The 14742-nt window shown below is 40.1% G+C and overlaps 28 non-coding genes and 20 pseudogenes across 28 annotated transcripts; all 48 read left to right on the top strand.

Annotated features, from left to right (window-relative positions):
• The first annotated feature begins 29 nt into the window (after positions 1 to 29).
• LOC134901320 (5S ribosomal RNA) lies at positions 30 to 148 on the top strand. Its single transcript, XR_010174809.1, has one exon. It is a non-coding gene; the product is annotated as a 5S ribosomal RNA (ribosomal RNA).
• A 107-nt stretch (positions 149 to 255) lies between these two features.
• LOC135064253 (5S ribosomal RNA) lies at positions 256 to 374 on the top strand. Its single transcript, XR_010250564.1, has one exon. It is a non-coding gene; the product is annotated as a 5S ribosomal RNA (ribosomal RNA).
• A 107-nt stretch (positions 375 to 481) lies between these two features.
• On the top strand, positions 482 to 600 carry LOC135065612 (5S ribosomal RNA). Its single transcript, XR_010251888.1, has one exon. It is a non-coding gene; the product is annotated as a 5S ribosomal RNA (ribosomal RNA).
• Positions 601 to 707: 107 nt separating this feature from the next.
• On the top strand, positions 708 to 826 carry LOC135060754 (5S ribosomal RNA). The gene has a single exon (XR_010247144.1). It is a non-coding gene; the product is annotated as a 5S ribosomal RNA (ribosomal RNA).
• Positions 827 to 933: 107 nt separating this feature from the next.
• On the top strand, positions 934 to 1052 carry LOC134891780 (5S ribosomal RNA; annotated as a pseudogene).
• Positions 1053 to 1159: 107 nt separating this feature from the next.
• Positions 1160 to 1278, top strand: LOC134895698 (5S ribosomal RNA; annotated as a pseudogene).
• A 107-nt stretch (positions 1279 to 1385) lies between these two features.
• On the top strand, positions 1386 to 1504 carry LOC135069689 (5S ribosomal RNA). Its single transcript, XR_010255867.1, has one exon. It is a non-coding gene; the product is annotated as a 5S ribosomal RNA (ribosomal RNA).
• A 107-nt stretch (positions 1505 to 1611) lies between these two features.
• On the top strand, positions 1612 to 1730 carry LOC135062705 (5S ribosomal RNA). Its single transcript, XR_010249052.1, has one exon. It is a non-coding gene; the product is annotated as a 5S ribosomal RNA (ribosomal RNA).
• A 107-nt stretch (positions 1731 to 1837) lies between these two features.
• On the top strand, positions 1838 to 1956 carry LOC134901319 (5S ribosomal RNA). Its single transcript, XR_010174808.1, has one exon. It is a non-coding gene; the product is annotated as a 5S ribosomal RNA (ribosomal RNA).
• Positions 1957 to 2063: 107 nt separating this feature from the next.
• LOC135062206 (5S ribosomal RNA) lies at positions 2064 to 2182 on the top strand. The gene has a single exon (XR_010248560.1). It is a non-coding gene; the product is annotated as a 5S ribosomal RNA (ribosomal RNA).
• Positions 2183 to 2289: 107 nt separating this feature from the next.
• LOC134890155 (5S ribosomal RNA) lies at positions 2290 to 2408 on the top strand (annotated as a pseudogene).
• A 107-nt stretch (positions 2409 to 2515) lies between these two features.
• LOC134887111 (5S ribosomal RNA) lies at positions 2516 to 2634 on the top strand (annotated as a pseudogene).
• Positions 2635 to 2956: 322 nt separating this feature from the next.
• Positions 2957 to 3075, top strand: LOC134894453 (5S ribosomal RNA; annotated as a pseudogene).
• A 107-nt stretch (positions 3076 to 3182) lies between these two features.
• LOC135064178 (5S ribosomal RNA) lies at positions 3183 to 3301 on the top strand. Its single transcript, XR_010250490.1, has one exon. It is a non-coding gene; the product is annotated as a 5S ribosomal RNA (ribosomal RNA).
• Positions 3302 to 3408: 107 nt separating this feature from the next.
• On the top strand, positions 3409 to 3527 carry LOC134895457 (5S ribosomal RNA; annotated as a pseudogene).
• Positions 3528 to 3634: 107 nt separating this feature from the next.
• Positions 3635 to 3753, top strand: LOC135058566 (5S ribosomal RNA). Its single transcript, XR_010244993.1, has one exon. It is a non-coding gene; the product is annotated as a 5S ribosomal RNA (ribosomal RNA).
• A 107-nt stretch (positions 3754 to 3860) lies between these two features.
• Positions 3861 to 3979, top strand: LOC134901029 (5S ribosomal RNA). The gene has a single exon (XR_010174526.1). It is a non-coding gene; the product is annotated as a 5S ribosomal RNA (ribosomal RNA).
• A 107-nt stretch (positions 3980 to 4086) lies between these two features.
• On the top strand, positions 4087 to 4205 carry LOC135060753 (5S ribosomal RNA). The gene has a single exon (XR_010247143.1). It is a non-coding gene; the product is annotated as a 5S ribosomal RNA (ribosomal RNA).
• A 107-nt stretch (positions 4206 to 4312) lies between these two features.
• On the top strand, positions 4313 to 4431 carry LOC134901318 (5S ribosomal RNA). The gene has a single exon (XR_010174807.1). It is a non-coding gene; the product is annotated as a 5S ribosomal RNA (ribosomal RNA).
• Positions 4432 to 4538: 107 nt separating this feature from the next.
• LOC135058948 (5S ribosomal RNA) lies at positions 4539 to 4657 on the top strand. The gene has a single exon (XR_010245368.1). It is a non-coding gene; the product is annotated as a 5S ribosomal RNA (ribosomal RNA).
• Positions 4658 to 4764: 107 nt separating this feature from the next.
• Positions 4765 to 4883, top strand: LOC135070639 (5S ribosomal RNA). The gene has a single exon (XR_010256795.1). It is a non-coding gene; the product is annotated as a 5S ribosomal RNA (ribosomal RNA).
• A 107-nt stretch (positions 4884 to 4990) lies between these two features.
• On the top strand, positions 4991 to 5109 carry LOC135060674 (5S ribosomal RNA). Its single transcript, XR_010247068.1, has one exon. It is a non-coding gene; the product is annotated as a 5S ribosomal RNA (ribosomal RNA).
• A 107-nt stretch (positions 5110 to 5216) lies between these two features.
• On the top strand, positions 5217 to 5335 carry LOC134894418 (5S ribosomal RNA; annotated as a pseudogene).
• Positions 5336 to 5442: 107 nt separating this feature from the next.
• Positions 5443 to 5561, top strand: LOC134892704 (5S ribosomal RNA; annotated as a pseudogene).
• Positions 5562 to 5668: 107 nt separating this feature from the next.
• LOC134901317 (5S ribosomal RNA) lies at positions 5669 to 5787 on the top strand. The gene has a single exon (XR_010174806.1). It is a non-coding gene; the product is annotated as a 5S ribosomal RNA (ribosomal RNA).
• Positions 5788 to 5893: 106 nt separating this feature from the next.
• On the top strand, positions 5894 to 6012 carry LOC135058602 (5S ribosomal RNA). The gene has a single exon (XR_010245029.1). It is a non-coding gene; the product is annotated as a 5S ribosomal RNA (ribosomal RNA).
• Positions 6013 to 6119: 107 nt separating this feature from the next.
• Positions 6120 to 6238, top strand: LOC134895221 (5S ribosomal RNA; annotated as a pseudogene).
• Positions 6239 to 6345: 107 nt separating this feature from the next.
• LOC135058565 (5S ribosomal RNA) lies at positions 6346 to 6464 on the top strand. The gene has a single exon (XR_010244992.1). It is a non-coding gene; the product is annotated as a 5S ribosomal RNA (ribosomal RNA).
• Positions 6465 to 6571: 107 nt separating this feature from the next.
• LOC135068226 (5S ribosomal RNA) lies at positions 6572 to 6690 on the top strand. Its single transcript, XR_010254431.1, has one exon. It is a non-coding gene; the product is annotated as a 5S ribosomal RNA (ribosomal RNA).
• A 107-nt stretch (positions 6691 to 6797) lies between these two features.
• LOC135065947 (5S ribosomal RNA) lies at positions 6798 to 6916 on the top strand. Its single transcript, XR_010252212.1, has one exon. It is a non-coding gene; the product is annotated as a 5S ribosomal RNA (ribosomal RNA).
• A 107-nt stretch (positions 6917 to 7023) lies between these two features.
• LOC134885191 (5S ribosomal RNA) lies at positions 7024 to 7142 on the top strand. The gene has a single exon (XR_010169312.1). It is a non-coding gene; the product is annotated as a 5S ribosomal RNA (ribosomal RNA).
• Positions 7143 to 7249: 107 nt separating this feature from the next.
• Positions 7250 to 7368, top strand: LOC135065687 (5S ribosomal RNA). The gene has a single exon (XR_010251961.1). It is a non-coding gene; the product is annotated as a 5S ribosomal RNA (ribosomal RNA).
• Positions 7369 to 7475: 107 nt separating this feature from the next.
• On the top strand, positions 7476 to 7594 carry LOC134891106 (5S ribosomal RNA; annotated as a pseudogene).
• A 107-nt stretch (positions 7595 to 7701) lies between these two features.
• On the top strand, positions 7702 to 7820 carry LOC134892703 (5S ribosomal RNA; annotated as a pseudogene).
• Positions 7821 to 7927: 107 nt separating this feature from the next.
• Positions 7928 to 8046, top strand: LOC135066385 (5S ribosomal RNA). Its single transcript, XR_010252632.1, has one exon. It is a non-coding gene; the product is annotated as a 5S ribosomal RNA (ribosomal RNA).
• A 3803-nt stretch (positions 8047 to 11849) lies between these two features.
• Positions 11850 to 11968, top strand: LOC134896126 (5S ribosomal RNA; annotated as a pseudogene).
• Positions 11969 to 12075: 107 nt separating this feature from the next.
• Positions 12076 to 12194, top strand: LOC135060217 (5S ribosomal RNA). Its single transcript, XR_010246610.1, has one exon. It is a non-coding gene; the product is annotated as a 5S ribosomal RNA (ribosomal RNA).
• A 107-nt stretch (positions 12195 to 12301) lies between these two features.
• On the top strand, positions 12302 to 12420 carry LOC134895401 (5S ribosomal RNA; annotated as a pseudogene).
• Positions 12421 to 12527: 107 nt separating this feature from the next.
• On the top strand, positions 12528 to 12646 carry LOC135059379 (5S ribosomal RNA). Its single transcript, XR_010245784.1, has one exon. It is a non-coding gene; the product is annotated as a 5S ribosomal RNA (ribosomal RNA).
• Positions 12647 to 12753: 107 nt separating this feature from the next.
• Positions 12754 to 12872, top strand: LOC134895400 (5S ribosomal RNA; annotated as a pseudogene).
• A 107-nt stretch (positions 12873 to 12979) lies between these two features.
• LOC135066543 (5S ribosomal RNA) lies at positions 12980 to 13098 on the top strand. Its single transcript, XR_010252789.1, has one exon. It is a non-coding gene; the product is annotated as a 5S ribosomal RNA (ribosomal RNA).
• Positions 13099 to 13205: 107 nt separating this feature from the next.
• On the top strand, positions 13206 to 13324 carry LOC134892737 (5S ribosomal RNA; annotated as a pseudogene).
• Positions 13325 to 13431: 107 nt separating this feature from the next.
• LOC134891309 (5S ribosomal RNA) lies at positions 13432 to 13550 on the top strand (annotated as a pseudogene).
• A 107-nt stretch (positions 13551 to 13657) lies between these two features.
• Positions 13658 to 13776, top strand: LOC135065938 (5S ribosomal RNA). Its single transcript, XR_010252203.1, has one exon. It is a non-coding gene; the product is annotated as a 5S ribosomal RNA (ribosomal RNA).
• A 107-nt stretch (positions 13777 to 13883) lies between these two features.
• Positions 13884 to 14003, top strand: LOC134893432 (5S ribosomal RNA; annotated as a pseudogene).
• A 106-nt stretch (positions 14004 to 14109) lies between these two features.
• Positions 14110 to 14228, top strand: LOC134891615 (5S ribosomal RNA; annotated as a pseudogene).
• Positions 14229 to 14335: 107 nt separating this feature from the next.
• Positions 14336 to 14454, top strand: LOC134886908 (5S ribosomal RNA; annotated as a pseudogene).
• A 107-nt stretch (positions 14455 to 14561) lies between these two features.
• Positions 14562 to 14680, top strand: LOC134890568 (5S ribosomal RNA; annotated as a pseudogene).
• The last annotated feature ends 62 nt before the right edge of the window (positions 14681 to 14742 follow it).

Genomic DNA, 14742 nt, shown 5'->3' with positions numbered 1-14742 from the left:
GAAAAGTTCTAACAGAAACCGCAAAGCTCATCTACAGCCACACCACACTGGATACGCCCAATCTCATCTGATCTTGGAAGCTAAGCAGTGTTGGGCCTGGTTAGTACTTGGATGGGAGACCACCTGAGAATACAAGGTGCTGTAGATATTTTTATACTGCCAACACCGTTCTGTTGATGCATTCCATTTTCAAACGTATTCATTTATGAACCAGTAGTTAGAAGTAGAAAAGTTCTAACAGAAACCACAAAGCTCATCTACAGCCACACCACACTGAATACGCCCAATCTCATCTGATCTTGGAAGCTAAGAAGTGTTGGGCCTGGTTAGTACTTGGATGGGAGACCACCTGGGAATACAAGGTGCTGTAGATATTTTTATACTGCCAACACCGTTCTATTGATGCATTCCATTTTCAAACGTACTCATTTATGAACCAGTAGTTAGAAGTAGAAAAGTTCTAACAGAAACCACAAAGCTCATCTACAGCCACACCACACTGGATACGCCCAATCTCATCTGATCTTGGAAGCTAAGCAGTGTTGGGCCTGGTTAGTACTTGGATGGGAGACCACCTGAGAATACAAGGTGCTATAGATATTTTTATACTGCCAACACCGTTCTGTTGATGCATTCCATTTTCAAACGTATTCATTTATGAACCAGTAGTTAGAAGTAGAAAAGTTCTAACAGAAACCACAAAGCTCATCTACAGCCACACTACACTGGATACGCCCAATCTCATCTGATCTTGGAAGCTAAGCAGTGTTGGGCCTGGTTAGTACTTGGATGGGAGACCACCTGGGAATACAAGGTGCTGTAGATATTTTTATACTGCCAACACCGTTCTGTTGATGCATTCCATTTTCAAACGTATTCATTTATGAACCAGTAGTTAGTAGTAGAAAAGTTCTAACAGAAACCACAAAGGTCATCTACAGCCACACCACACTGGATACACCCAATCTCATCTGATCTTAAAAGCTCAGCAGTGTTGGGCCTGGTTAGTACTTGGATGGGAGACCACCTAGGAATACAAGGTGCTGTAGATATTTTTATACTGCCAACACCGTTCTGTTGATGCATTCCATTTTCAAACGTATTCATTTATGAACCAGTAGTTAGAAGTAGAAAAGTTCTAACAGAAACCACAAAGCTCATCTACAGTCACACCAGACTGGATATGCCTAATCTCATCTGATCTTGAAAGCTAAGCAGTGTTGGGCCTGGTTAGTACTTGCATGGGAGACCACCTGGGAATAGAAGGTGCTGTAGATATTTTTATACTGACAACACCGTTCTGTTGATGCATTCCATTTTCAAACGTATTCATTTATGAACCAGTAGTTAGAAGTAAAAAAGTTCTAACAGAAACCACAACGCTCATCTACAGCCACACCAGACTGGATACGCCCAATCTCATCTGAACTTGAAAGCTAAGCAGTGTTGGGCCTGGTTAGTACTTGGATGGGAGACCACCTGGGAATACAAGGTGCTGTAGATATTTTTATACTGCCAACACCGTTCTGTTGATGCATTCCATTTTCAAACGTATTCATTTATGAACCAGTAGTTAGAAGTAAAAAAGTTCTAAGAGAAACCACAATGCTCATCTACAGCCACACCACACTGGATACGCCCAATCTCCTCTGATCTTGGAAGCTAAGCAGTGTTGGGCCTGGTTAGTACTTGGATGGGAGACCACCTGGGAATACAAGGTGCTGTAGATATTTTTATACTGCCAACACCGTTCTATTGATGCATTCCATTTTCAAACTTACTCATTTATGAACCAGTAGTTAGAAGTAGAAAAGTTCTAACAGAAACCACAAAGCTCATCTACAGCCACACCACACTGGATACGCCCAATCTCATCTGATCTTGGAAGCTAAGCAGTGTTGGGCCTGGTTAGTACTTGGATGGGAGACCACCTGAGAATACAAGGTGCTGTAGATATTTTTATACTGCCAACACCGTTCTGTTGATGCATTCCATTTTCAAACGTATTCATTTATGAACCAGTAGTTAGAAGTAGAAAAGTTCTAACAGAAATCACAAAGCTTATCTACAGCCACACCACACTGGATACGCCCAATCTCATCTGATCTTGGAAGCTAAGCAGTGTTGGGTCTGGTTAGTACTTGGATGGGAGACCACCTGGGAATACAAGGTGCTGTAGATATTTTTATACTGCCAACACCGTTCTGTTGATGCATTCCATTTTCAAACGTATTCATTTATGAACCAGTAGTTAGAAGTAGAAAAGTTCTAACAGAAACCACAAAGCTCATCTGCATCCAAACCACACTGGATACGCCCAATCTCATCTAATCTTGGAAGCTAAGCAGTGTTGGGCCTGGTTAGTACTTGGATGGGAGACCACCTGGGAATACAAGGTGCTGTAGATATTTTTATACTGCCAACACCGTTCTGTTGATGCATTCCATTTTCAAACGTATTCATTTATGAACCAGTAGTTAGAAGTAGAAAAGTTCTAACAGAAACCTCAAAGCTCGTCTACAGCCACACCACACTGGATACGCCCAATCTCATCTGATCTTGGAAGCTAAGCAGTGTTGGGCCTGGTTCGTACTTGGATGGGAGACCACCTGGGAATACAAAGTGCTGTAGATATTTTTATACTGCCAACACCGTTCTGTTGATGCATTCCATTTTCAAACGTTTTCATTTATGAACCAGTAGTTAGAAGTAGAAAAGTTCTAATAGAAACCACAAAGGTCAACTACAGCCACACCACACTGGATACGCCCAATCTCATCTGATCTTGGAAGCTAAGCAGTGTTGTACCTGGATGGGAGACCACCTGGGAATACAAGGTGCTGTAGATATTTTTATACTGCCAACACCTTTCTGTTGATGCATTCCATTTTCAAACCTATTCATTTATGAACCAGTAGTTAGAAGTAGAAAAGTTCTAACAGAAACCACGAAGCTCATCTACAGTCACACCACACTGGATGCGCCAAATCTCATCTGATCTTGAAAGCTAAGCAGTGTTGTTCCTGGTTAGTACTTGGATGGGAGACCACCTGGGAATACAAGGTGCTGTAGATATTTTTATACTGCCAACACCGTTCTGTTGATGCATTCCATTTTCAAACGTATTCATTTATGAACCAGTAGTTAGAAGTAAAAAAGTTCTAACAGAAACCACAAAGCTCATCTACAGCCACACCACACTGGATGCGCCGAATCTCATCTGATCTTGGAAGCTAAGCAGTGTTGGGCCTGGTTAGTACTTGGATGGGAGACCACCTGGGAATACAAGGTGCTGTAGATATTTTTATACTGCCAACACCGTTCTGTTGATGCATTCCATTTTCAAACGTATTCATTTATGAACCAGTAGTTAGAAGTAGAAAAGTTCTAACAGAAACCACAAAGCTCATCTACAGTCACACCAGACTGGATATGCCTCATCTCATCTGATCTTGGAAGCTAAGCAGTGTTGGGCCTGGTTAGTACTTGGATGGGAGACCACCTGGGAATAGAAGGTGCTGTAGATATTTTTATACTGCCAACACCGTTCTGTTGATGCATTCCATTTTCAAACGTATTCATTTATGAACCAGTAGTTAGAAGTAAAAAAGTTCTAACAGAAACCACAACGCTCATCTACAGCCACACCACACTGGATACGCCCAATCTCATCTGAACTTGAAAGCTAAGCAGTGTTGGGCCTGGTTAGTACTTGGATGGGAGACCACCTGGGAATACAAGGTGCTGTAGATATTTTTATACTGCCAACACCGTTCTGTTGATGCATTCCATTTTCAAACGTATTCATTTATGAACCAATAGTTAGAAGTAAAAAAGTTCTAACAGAAACCACAAAGCTCATCTACAGCCACACCACACTGGATGCGCCCAATCTCATCTGATCTTGGAAGCTAAGCAGTGTTGGGCCTGGTAAGTACTTGGATGGGAGACCACCTGGGAATACAAGGTGCTGTAGATATTTTTATACTGCCAACACCGTTCTGTTGATGCATTCCATTTTCAAACGTATTCATTTATGAACCAGTAGTTAGAAGTAGAAAAGTTCTAACAGAAACCACAAAGCTCATCTACAGCCACACTACACTGGATACGCCCAATCTCATCTGATCTTGGAAGCTAAGCAGTGTTGGGCCTGGTTAGTACTTGGATGGGAGACCACCTGGGAATACAAGGTGCTGTAGATATTTTTATACTGCCAACACCGTTCTATTGATGCATTCCATTTTCAAACGTACTCATTTATGAACCAGTAGTTAGAAGTAGAAAAGTTCTAACAGAAACCACAAAGCTCATCTACAGCCACACCACACTGGATACGCCCAATCTCATCTGATCTTGGAAGCTAAGCAGTGTTGGGCCTGGTTAGTACTTGGATGGGAGACCACCTGAGAATACAAGGTGCTGTAGATATTTTTATACTGCCAACACCGTTCTGTTGATGCATTCCATTTTCAAACGTATTCATTTATGAACCAGTAGTTAGAAGTAGAAAAGTTCTAACAGAAACCACAAAGCTCATCTACAGCCACACCACACTGAATATGCCCAATCTCATCTGATCTTGGAAGCTAAGCAGTGTTGGGCCTGGTTAGTACTTGGATGGGAGACCACCTGGGAATACAAGGTGCTGTAGATATTTTTATACTGCCAACACCGTTCTATTGATGCATTCCATTTTCAAACGTACTCATTTATGAACCAGTAGTTAGAAGTAGAAAAGTTCTAACAGAAACCACAAAGCTCATCTACAGCCACACCACACTGGATACGCCCAATATCATCTGATCTTGGAAGCTAAGCAGTGTTGGGCCTGGTTAGTACTTGGATGGGAGACCACCTGAGAATACAAGGTGCTGTAGATATTTTTATACTGCCAACACCGTTCTGTTGATGCATTCCATTTTCAAACGTATTCATTTATGAACCAGTAGTTAGAAGTAGAAAAGTTCTAACAGAAACCACAAAGCTCATCTACAGCCACACTACACTGAATACGCCCAATCTCATCTGATCTTGGAAGCTAAGCAGTGTTGGGCCTGGTTAGTACTTGGATGGGAGACCACCTGGGAATACAAGGTGCTGTAGATATTTTTATACTGCCAACACCATTCTGTTGATGCATTCCATTTTCAAACGTATTCATTTATGAACCAGTAGTTAGTAGTAGAAAAGTTCTAACAGAAACCACAAAGGTCATCTACAGCCACACCACACTGGATACACCCAATCTCATCTGATCTTAAAAGCTCAGCAGTGTTGGTCCTGGTTAGTACTTGGATGGGAGACCACCTAGGAATACAAGGTGCTGTAGATATTTTTATACTGCCAACACCGTTCTGTTGATGCATTCCATTTTCAAACGTATTCATTTATGAACCAGTAGTTAGAAGTAGAAAAGTTCTAACAGAAACCACATAGCTCATCTACAGTCACACCAGACTGGATATGCCTAATCTCATCTGATCTTGGAAGCTAAGCAGTGTTGGGCCTGGTTAGTACTTGGATGGGAGACCACCTGGGAATAGAAGGTGCTGTAGATATTTTTATACTGCCAACACCGTTCTGTTGATGCATTCCATTTTCAAACGTATTAATTTATGAACCAGTAGTTAGAAGTAGAAAAGTTCTAACAGAAACCACAAAGCTCATCTACAGCCACACCACACTGGATACGCCCAATCTCATCTGATCTTGGAAGCTAAGCAGTGTTGGGCCTGGTTAGTACTTGGATGGGAGACCACCTGAGAATACAAGGTGCTGTAGATATTTTATACTGCCAACACCGTTCTGTTGATGCATTCCATTTTCAAACGTATTCATTTATGAACCAGTAGTTAGAAGTAGAAACGTTCTAACAGAAACCACAAAGCTCATCTACAGCCACACTACACTGAATACGCCCAATCTCATCTGATCTTGGAAGCTAAGCAGTGTTGGGCCTGGTTAGTACTTGGATGGGAGACCACCTGGGAATACAAGGTGCTGTAGATTTTTTTATACTGCCAACACCGTTCTGTTGATGCATTCCATTTTCAAACATATTCATTTATGAACCAGTAGTTAGTAGTAGAAAAGTTCTAACAGAAACCACAAAGCTCATCTACAGTCACACCAGACTGGATATGGCTAATCTCATCTGATCTTGGAAGCTAAGCAGTGTTGGGCCTGGTTAGTACTTGGATGGGAGACCACCTGGGAATAGAAGGTGCTGTAGATATTTTTATACTGCCAACACCGTTCTGTTGATGCATTCCATTTTCAAACGTATTCATTTATGAACCAGTAGTTAGAAGTAGAAAAGTTCTAACAGAAACCACAACGCTCATCTACAGCCACACCACACTGGATACGCCCAATCTCATCTGAACTTGAAAGCTAAGCAGTGTTGGGCCTGGTTAGTACTTGGATGGGAGACCACCTGGGAATACAAGGTGCTGTAGATATTTTTATACTGCCAACACCGTTCTGTTGATGCATTCCATTTTCAAACGTATTCATTTATGAACCAGTAGTTAGAAGTAAAAAAGTTCTAACAGAAACCACAAAGCTCATCTACAGCCACACCACACTGGATGCGCCCAATCTCATCTGATCTTGGAAGCTAAGCAGTGTTTGGCCTGGTAAGTACTTGGATGGGAGACCACCTGGGAATACAAGGTGCTGTAGATATTTTTATACTGCCAACACCGTTCTGTTGATGCATTCCATTTTCAAACGTATTCATTTATGAACCAGTAGTTAGAAGTAGAAAAGTTCTAACAGAAACCACAAAGCTCATCTACAGCCACACTACACTGGATACGCCCAATCTCATCTGATCTTGGAAGTTAAGCAATGTTGGGCCTGGTTAGTACTTGGATGGGAGACCACCTGGGAATACAAGGTGCTGTAGATATTTTTTTACTGCCAACACCGTTCTGTTGATGCATTCCATTTTCAAACGTATTAATTTATGAACCAGTAGTTAGAAGTAGAAAAGTTCTAACAGAAACCACAAAGCTCATCTACATCCAAACCGCACTGGATATGCCCAATCTCATCTGATCTTGGAAGCTAAGCAGTGTTGGGCCTGGTTAGTACTTAGATGGGAGACCACCTGGGAATACAAGGTGCTGTAGATATTTTTATACTGCCAACACCGTTCTGTTGATGCATTCCATTTTCAAACGTATTCATTTATGAACCAGTAGTTAGAAGTAGAAAAGTTCTAACAGAAACCTCAAAGCTCGTCTACAGCCACACCACACTGGATACGCCCAATCTCATCTGATCTTGGAAGCTAAGCAGTGTTGGGCCTGGTTCGTACTTGGATGGGAGACCACCTGGGAATACAAGGTGCTGTAGATATTTTTATACTGCCAACACCGTTCTGTTGATGCATTCCATTTTCAAACGTTTTCATTTATGAACCAGTAGTTAGAAGTAGAAAAGTTCTAACAGAAACCACAAAGGTCAACTACAGGCACACCACACTGGATACGCCCAATCTCATCTGATCTTGGAAGCTAAGCAGTGTTGTGCCTTTTTAGTACCTGGATGGGAGACCACCTGGGAATACAAGGTGCTGTAGATATTTTTATACTGCCAACACCGTTCTGTTGATGCATTCCATTTTCAAACCTATTCATTTATGAACCAGTAGTTAGAAGTAGAAAAGTTCTAACAGAAACCACAAAGCTCATCTACAGTCACACCAGACTGGATATGCCTAATCTCATCTGATCTTGGAAGCTAAGCAGTGTTGGGCCTGGTTAGTACTTGGATGGGAGACCACCTGGGAATAGAAGGTGCTGTAGATATTTTTATACTGCCAACACCGTTCTGTTGATGCATTCCATTTTCAAACGTATTCATTTATGAACCAGTAGTTAGAAGTAAAAATGTTCTAACAGAAACCACAACGCTCATCTACAGCCACACCACACTGGATACGCCCAATCTCATCTGAACTTGAAAGCTAAGCAGTGTTGGGTCTGGTTAGTACTTGGATGGGAGACCACCTGGGAATACAAGGTGCTGTAGATATTTTTATACTGCCAACACCGTTCTGTTGATGCATTCCATTTTCAAACGTATTCATTTATGAACCAGTAGTTAGAAGTAGAAAAGTTCTAAGAGAAACCACAATGCTCATCTACAGCCACACCACACTGGATACGCCCAATCTCTTCTGATCTTGGAAGCTAAGCAGTGTTGTGCCTGGTTAGTACTTGGATGGGAAAAATTTCTTATAAATTCCATCACTTATATTTTACGACACAATTATTTTTTATTTCTTGATGATTACTATTTACAAATCAATGGGACTGCCATGGGGACCAGGTTCGCGCCCAGTTATGCCAACCTGTATATGGGGGAGTTGGAGGACCATCTTATTTGGGGGGGGACTGGGGCGCGAGCCTGGTCCTCTATGGCAGATACATTGATGATTTATTTATTGTTTGGGATGGGGATTCACTTTCTGCACAGAAATTCGTTGATAGTCTTAATTCTAACACATATGATTTAACCTTCACTCACCAACATCACCCTCACTGTATCAACTTCTTAGATATAACCTTACAGGTTAAAAATAATAAAATATATACTATGAATTATACTAAAGAAGTTGATACTAGTGCATATTTACATTATTCCAGCGCACACTACCCCCCCTGGAAGAAAAGCATCCCCCGGGGACAACTCATACGCCTAAGACGGAATTGTTCCGATCTAGAGTCCTTTGAGTTACAAGCACAACAGATGCTTGAGTCCTTCAAACAGAGGGGCTATCCAGAAGCCCTTCTGAAGAAGGCATTCGAAGATACCAAAAAGATGGAAAGAAAAACACTACTATCCAAAAAGATAAAAGAAAACGAAGAAGAGTCAGATATTTCCAACAATAAACAGATAGCCTTTATTTCTACGTATAACAACCACTGTCCCCAAATTAAACAAATTATAAGGAAGAACTACAATATACTCAAACAGGATTATTTGCTAGCACCAATATTACCCCCTGTTCCCACTTTTATTTTCAGAAAAAATAAATCCCTCAAAAACACACTTGCACCAAGTTTTTTGAAACCAGAACCAAAAGAACAAAACCAAACTAACTCTTGGCTCAAAATGGAAACCAAAGGGTTTTTCAAATGTGGAGCCAATAGATGCATCACGTGCAATTATGTAGATAAAACTAAATTCATTAAAACAGAAAATAATGATGAATCATATGAAATTAAACATCTCATTAATTGCAATTCCACGTATGTTATATACATTTTAACATGCGAGTATGGTCTCAAATATGTGGGACGAACAACTAGGAGACTGAAAGTTAGGTTTCTTGAACACCGTAGAAACATCATCAAGAAGTTGGAGTCTCATAGTGTCTCCCAACATTTCCATATGGTCCACAATGGAAATCCCAAGAATCTTAAACTAATTGGTGTGGAACACATCCCCTTGACTAATAGAGGAGGGGATAGGTATAAAAGATTGTGCCAACAAGAAGCCTATTGGATGTTCCGGATGGGAACAATTTATCCGAGTGGTCTAAATGAAGCCATAGAACTTAATACTATAATCTAACATAATACATACATATTTATGTCTTACTATATTAAGGGCCAAATTCATTACATGATAATTTAATTTGATCTACATACGAGATAGTAGAAAATAATAACAATAACAATATTAATAATATAAATAATAATAATAAAAATAAAAAATAAAAAATAAAAAATAAAAAATAAATAAAAAATAATAAAAAATAAAAAATAAAAATATAAAAATATAAATAAAATATAAATTATACTAGACTATATATCAATAATACAATGCCTCTTCCTCTAGATTATATATTGTGAGCCAGTTGATAACTAATAAAATGACTGAGATAATGGAGTCTCATGAATCATTATAGACATGCTAAAACTGAATATAAAGTGCAATAATGAATAAAATGGCCGAGATAATGGGATTTCTTTTGAATTATTATAGATATATTAGAAATATAAAGCGTTATAACTTACTGCTTTAGGATTCCTTCTTATGGAGCGCACTCCCTATCTATATATATATTTACTTATACTTATTGATTATATATGTCCCTTTTTAATTTATCATTATCAATGATCTTTGGTATCTCTATATATAGTTATGATCTACATTTAATATTTGATGCTATCACAGCAATTTTCAAATCTCCTTTTTGCTTTTAATTATATTTACTCATCATTTCTTTTAAATTATTAGTCCCTCCCAACTTCAAATATCTACACTTCTCTCTGATTGTTTATATCTAATTCTACAAAAACAATGTACTATGAATAATGCACAAAATATATGAATAATCCAAGTGAAAACTAGATACTTTACTTAGAGAAATACAGAGGACAAGGGCGCCACTTTGTAATTAATGTACATAGTGGTTGGCGGAAATGCTGAGAATACATTGCACGTGAATCATTGGTTGGCGGAAGTCTCATTTCTAGTGCTTCCGTCCAACTAGCTATAGAAACACCTCTGACCGTGAGTATCGTCAGTGGTCACATGGCTAGATCACATGACCATGCGTCCGTGACGAGTATCGTCAGCGGTCACATGGTCCGATCACGTGACCATGCGTCCGTGACGATGCTCCCGCAATGCACTCCCTGCCCTCTTAAGCACTATTCAGAGTTCCGATCACGTGACACAGGATAGTCACATGATCGGACAAACAAGGTCTCCTCCTTCTCCCTCCTTATTATGTTCACTTCAACTACGCAGAGATCACGTGATCGACAGTCCCAGGGGGCGGATAATGTGCTCCCCTCCAATAACATCCTCACAATCCAGTCTCCATAGCAACAACACATGTAAACAAAATAAACGATTGGTTAGTTACTATACACACACTTGCTGTCCCCTCCCCTTAACTACAGAACAAACAAAATTGATTTTACTCAGAAAGGGGAATATTAATAAAAATACGAATATCACTTTATAGTTTACATTCAATAAGAAGTAGGTTTGTCTTCTATCTATATTAAGATATTTTGTTTGATTCCTTCTTTAATTATCATGCAACACTGTGACCAGGTGATAATTAGCCACCATATTGGAAGGGGTATATAAACCCCACATACCCAAACAACTGACACCTTTGAAAAAGCTGCTAGCTGAACGCAACGAAACGCGTTAGGTTAACAAGGGACCCTGAGCTGACGACTATTGATTGGAAGGCCGAACCATCCCCCATCTTAATTCCGGATTGCGACATAAAGTTGGAGGACACAAATAGCAGATTGGACCGATTGATTCAACCCTCCGCATTGCATGAGGAGCTCGCCATTCAAGATCTTGGAGCACTAATTCCTCTAGCGGACACTGCCACTCCACGGGACACTGCTTACCTCCCATTGAATATTTATACCGGATACAGAACCATTTGGGGGAACTATTTGGAACGGACTCTTCCACTAAAATATACTCACAGCTCTGATCATTGGGTAACCCCTTTTTCAAATATTATTATCCATATTGTATGGTTTTATCTATTTTGTTTTATGTTGCATGCATTTTACGATCTAATTATCACAAAAGCACAGTGATATTATATATCTCTATATATCTTTTAATAAATTGTATTAATTATATACAAAAGGATTACATTGTCAGTTCATCAAAATAGCGCAGCCTTTCTTCTTTCCTCTTGGATGGGAGACCACCTGGGTATACAAGGTGCTGTAGATATTTTTATACTGCCAACACCGTTCTGTTGATGCATTCCTTTTTAAAACGTATTCATTTATGAACCAGTAGTTAGACGAAGAAAAGTTCTAACTAAAACCACACAGCTCATCTACAGCCACACCAGACTGAATACACCCAAACTCATCTGATCTTGGAAGCTAAGCCGTGTTGGGCCTGGTTAGTACTTGGAGGGGAGACCACCTAGGAATACAATGTGCTGTAGATATTTTTATACTGCCAACACTGTTCTGTTGATGCATTCCTTTTTAAAACGTATTCATTTATGAACCAGTAGTTAGAAGTAGAAAAGTTCTAACAGAAACCACAAAGTTTATCTACAGCCACACCACACTGGAAACGCCCAATCTCATCTGATCTCGGAAGCTAAGCAGTGTTGGGCCTAGTTAGTACTTGGATGGGAGACCACCTGGGAATACAAGGTGCTGTAGATATTTTTATACTGCCAACACCGTTCTGTTGATGCATTCCATTTTAAAACGTATTCATTTATGAACCAGTAGTTAGAAGTAGAAAAGTTCTAACAGAAACCACAAAGCTCATCTACAGCCACACCAGACTGGATACGCCCAACCTCATCTGATCTTGGAAGCTAAGCAGTGTTGGGCCTGGTTAGTATTTGGATAGGAGATCACCTGGGAATACAAGGTGCTGTAGATATTTTTATACTGCCAACACCGTTCTGTTGATGCAATCCATTTTCAAACGTATTAATTTATGAACCAGTAGTTAGAAGTAGAAAAGTTCTAACAGAAACCACAAAGCTCATCTACAGCCACACCATACTGGATACGCCCAATCTCATCTGATCTTGGAAGCTAAGCAGTGTTGGGCCTGGTTAGTACTTGGATGGGAGACCACCTGGGAATACAAGGTGCTGTAGATATTTTTATACTGCCAACACCGTTCTGTTGATGCATTCCATTTTAAAATGTATTCATTTATGAACCAGTAGTTAGAAGTAGAAAAGATCTAACAGAAACCACAAAGCTCATCTACAGCCACACCAGACTGGATACGCCCAACCTCATCTGATCTTGGAAGCTAAGCAGTGTTGGGCCTGGTTAGTATTTGGATAGGAGATCACCTGGGAATACAAGGTGCTGTAGATATTTTTATACTGCCAACACCGTTCTGTTGATGCAATCCATTTTCAAACGTATTAATTTATGAACCAGTAGTTAGAAGTAGAAAAGTTCTAACAGAAACCGCAAAGCTCATCTACAGCCACACCATACTGGATACGCCCAATCTCATCTGATCTTGGAAGCTAAGCAGTGTTGGGCCTGGTTAGTACTTGGATGGGAGACCACCTTGGAATACAAGGTGCTGTAGATATTTTTATACTGCCAACACCGTACTGTTGATGCATTCCATTTTCAAATGTATTCATTTATGAACCAGTAGTTAGAAGTAGAAAAGTTCTAACAGAAACCACAAAGCTTGTCTACAGACACACCACACTGGATATGCCCAATCTCATCTGATCTTGGAAGCTAAGCAGTGTTGGGCCTGGTTAGTACTTGGATGGGAGACCACCTGGGAATACAAGGTGCTCTAGATATTTTTATACTGCCAACACTGTTCTGTTGATGCATTCCATTTTCAAACGTATTCATTTATGAACCAGTAGTTAGAATTAGAAAAGTTCTAACAGAAACCACAAAGCTCATCTACAGCCACACCACACTGGATACGCCCAATCTCATCTGATCTTGGAAGCTAAGCAGTGTTATGCCTGGTTAGTACTTGGATGGGACACCACCTGGGAATACAAGGTGCTGTAGATATTTTTATACTGCCAACACCGTTCTGTTGATGCATTCCATTTTCAAACGTATTCATTTATGAACCAGTAGTTAGAAGTAGAAAAGTTCTAACAGAAACCACAAAGCTCATCTACAGCCACACCACACTGGATACGCCCAATCTCATCTGATCTTGGAAGCTAAGCAGTGTTGAGCCTGGTTAGTACTTGGATGGGAGACCACCTGGGAATACAAGGTGCTGTAGATATTTTTATACTGCCAACACCGTTCTGTTGATGCATTCCATTTTCAAACGTATTCATTTATGAACCAGTAGTTAGAAGTAGAAAAGCTCTAACAGAAACCACAAAGCTCATCTACAGCCACACCACACTGGATACGCCCAATCTCATCTGATCTTGGAAGCTAAGCAGTGTTGTGCCTGGTTAGTACTTTGGAAGGGAGACCACCTGGGAATACAAGGTGCTGTAGATATTTTTATACTGCCAACACCGTTCTGTTGATGCATTCCATTTTCAAATGTTTTCATTTATGAACCAGTAGTTAGAAGTAGAAAAGTTATTCAGAAACTACAAATGTCATCTACAGCCACACCACACTGGATACGCCCAATCTCATCTGATCTCGGAAGCTAAGCAGTGTTGTTCTTGGTTAGTACCTGGATGGGAGACCACCTGGGAATACAAGGTGCTGTAGATATTTTTATACTGCCAACACCGTTCTGTTGATGCATTCCATTTTCAAACGTATTCATTTATGAACCAGTAGTTAGAAGTAGAAAAGTTCTAACAGAAACCACAAAGCTCATCTACAGCCACACCATACTGGATACGCCCAATCTCATCTGATCTTGGAAGCTAAGCAGTGTTGGGCCTGGTTAGTACTTGGATCGGAGACCACCTGGGAATACAAGGTGCTGTAGATATTTTTATACTGCCAACACCGTACTGTTGATGCATTCCATTTTCAAATGTATTCATTTATAAACCAGTAGTTAGAAGTAGAAAAGTTCTAACAGAAACCACAAAGCTCGTTTACAGCCACACCACACTGGATACGCCCAATCTCATCTGATCTTGGAAGCTAAGCATTGTTGGGCCTGGTTAGTACTTGAAAGGGAGACCACCTGGGAATACAAGGTGCTGTAGATATTTTTATACTGCCAACACCGTTCTGTTGATGCATTCCATTTTTCAAACGCATTCATTTATGA

This window comes from Pseudophryne corroboree, chromosome 3 (assembly GCF_028390025.1).
Source record: "Pseudophryne corroboree isolate aPseCor3 chromosome 3, aPseCor3.hap2, whole genome shotgun sequence".
NCBI lineage: Eukaryota > Metazoa > Chordata > Amphibia > Anura > Myobatrachidae > Pseudophryne > Pseudophryne corroboree.
Note: the sequence above shows the minus strand (reverse complement) of the source record. Positions and strands in the feature narration are given on the sequence as shown.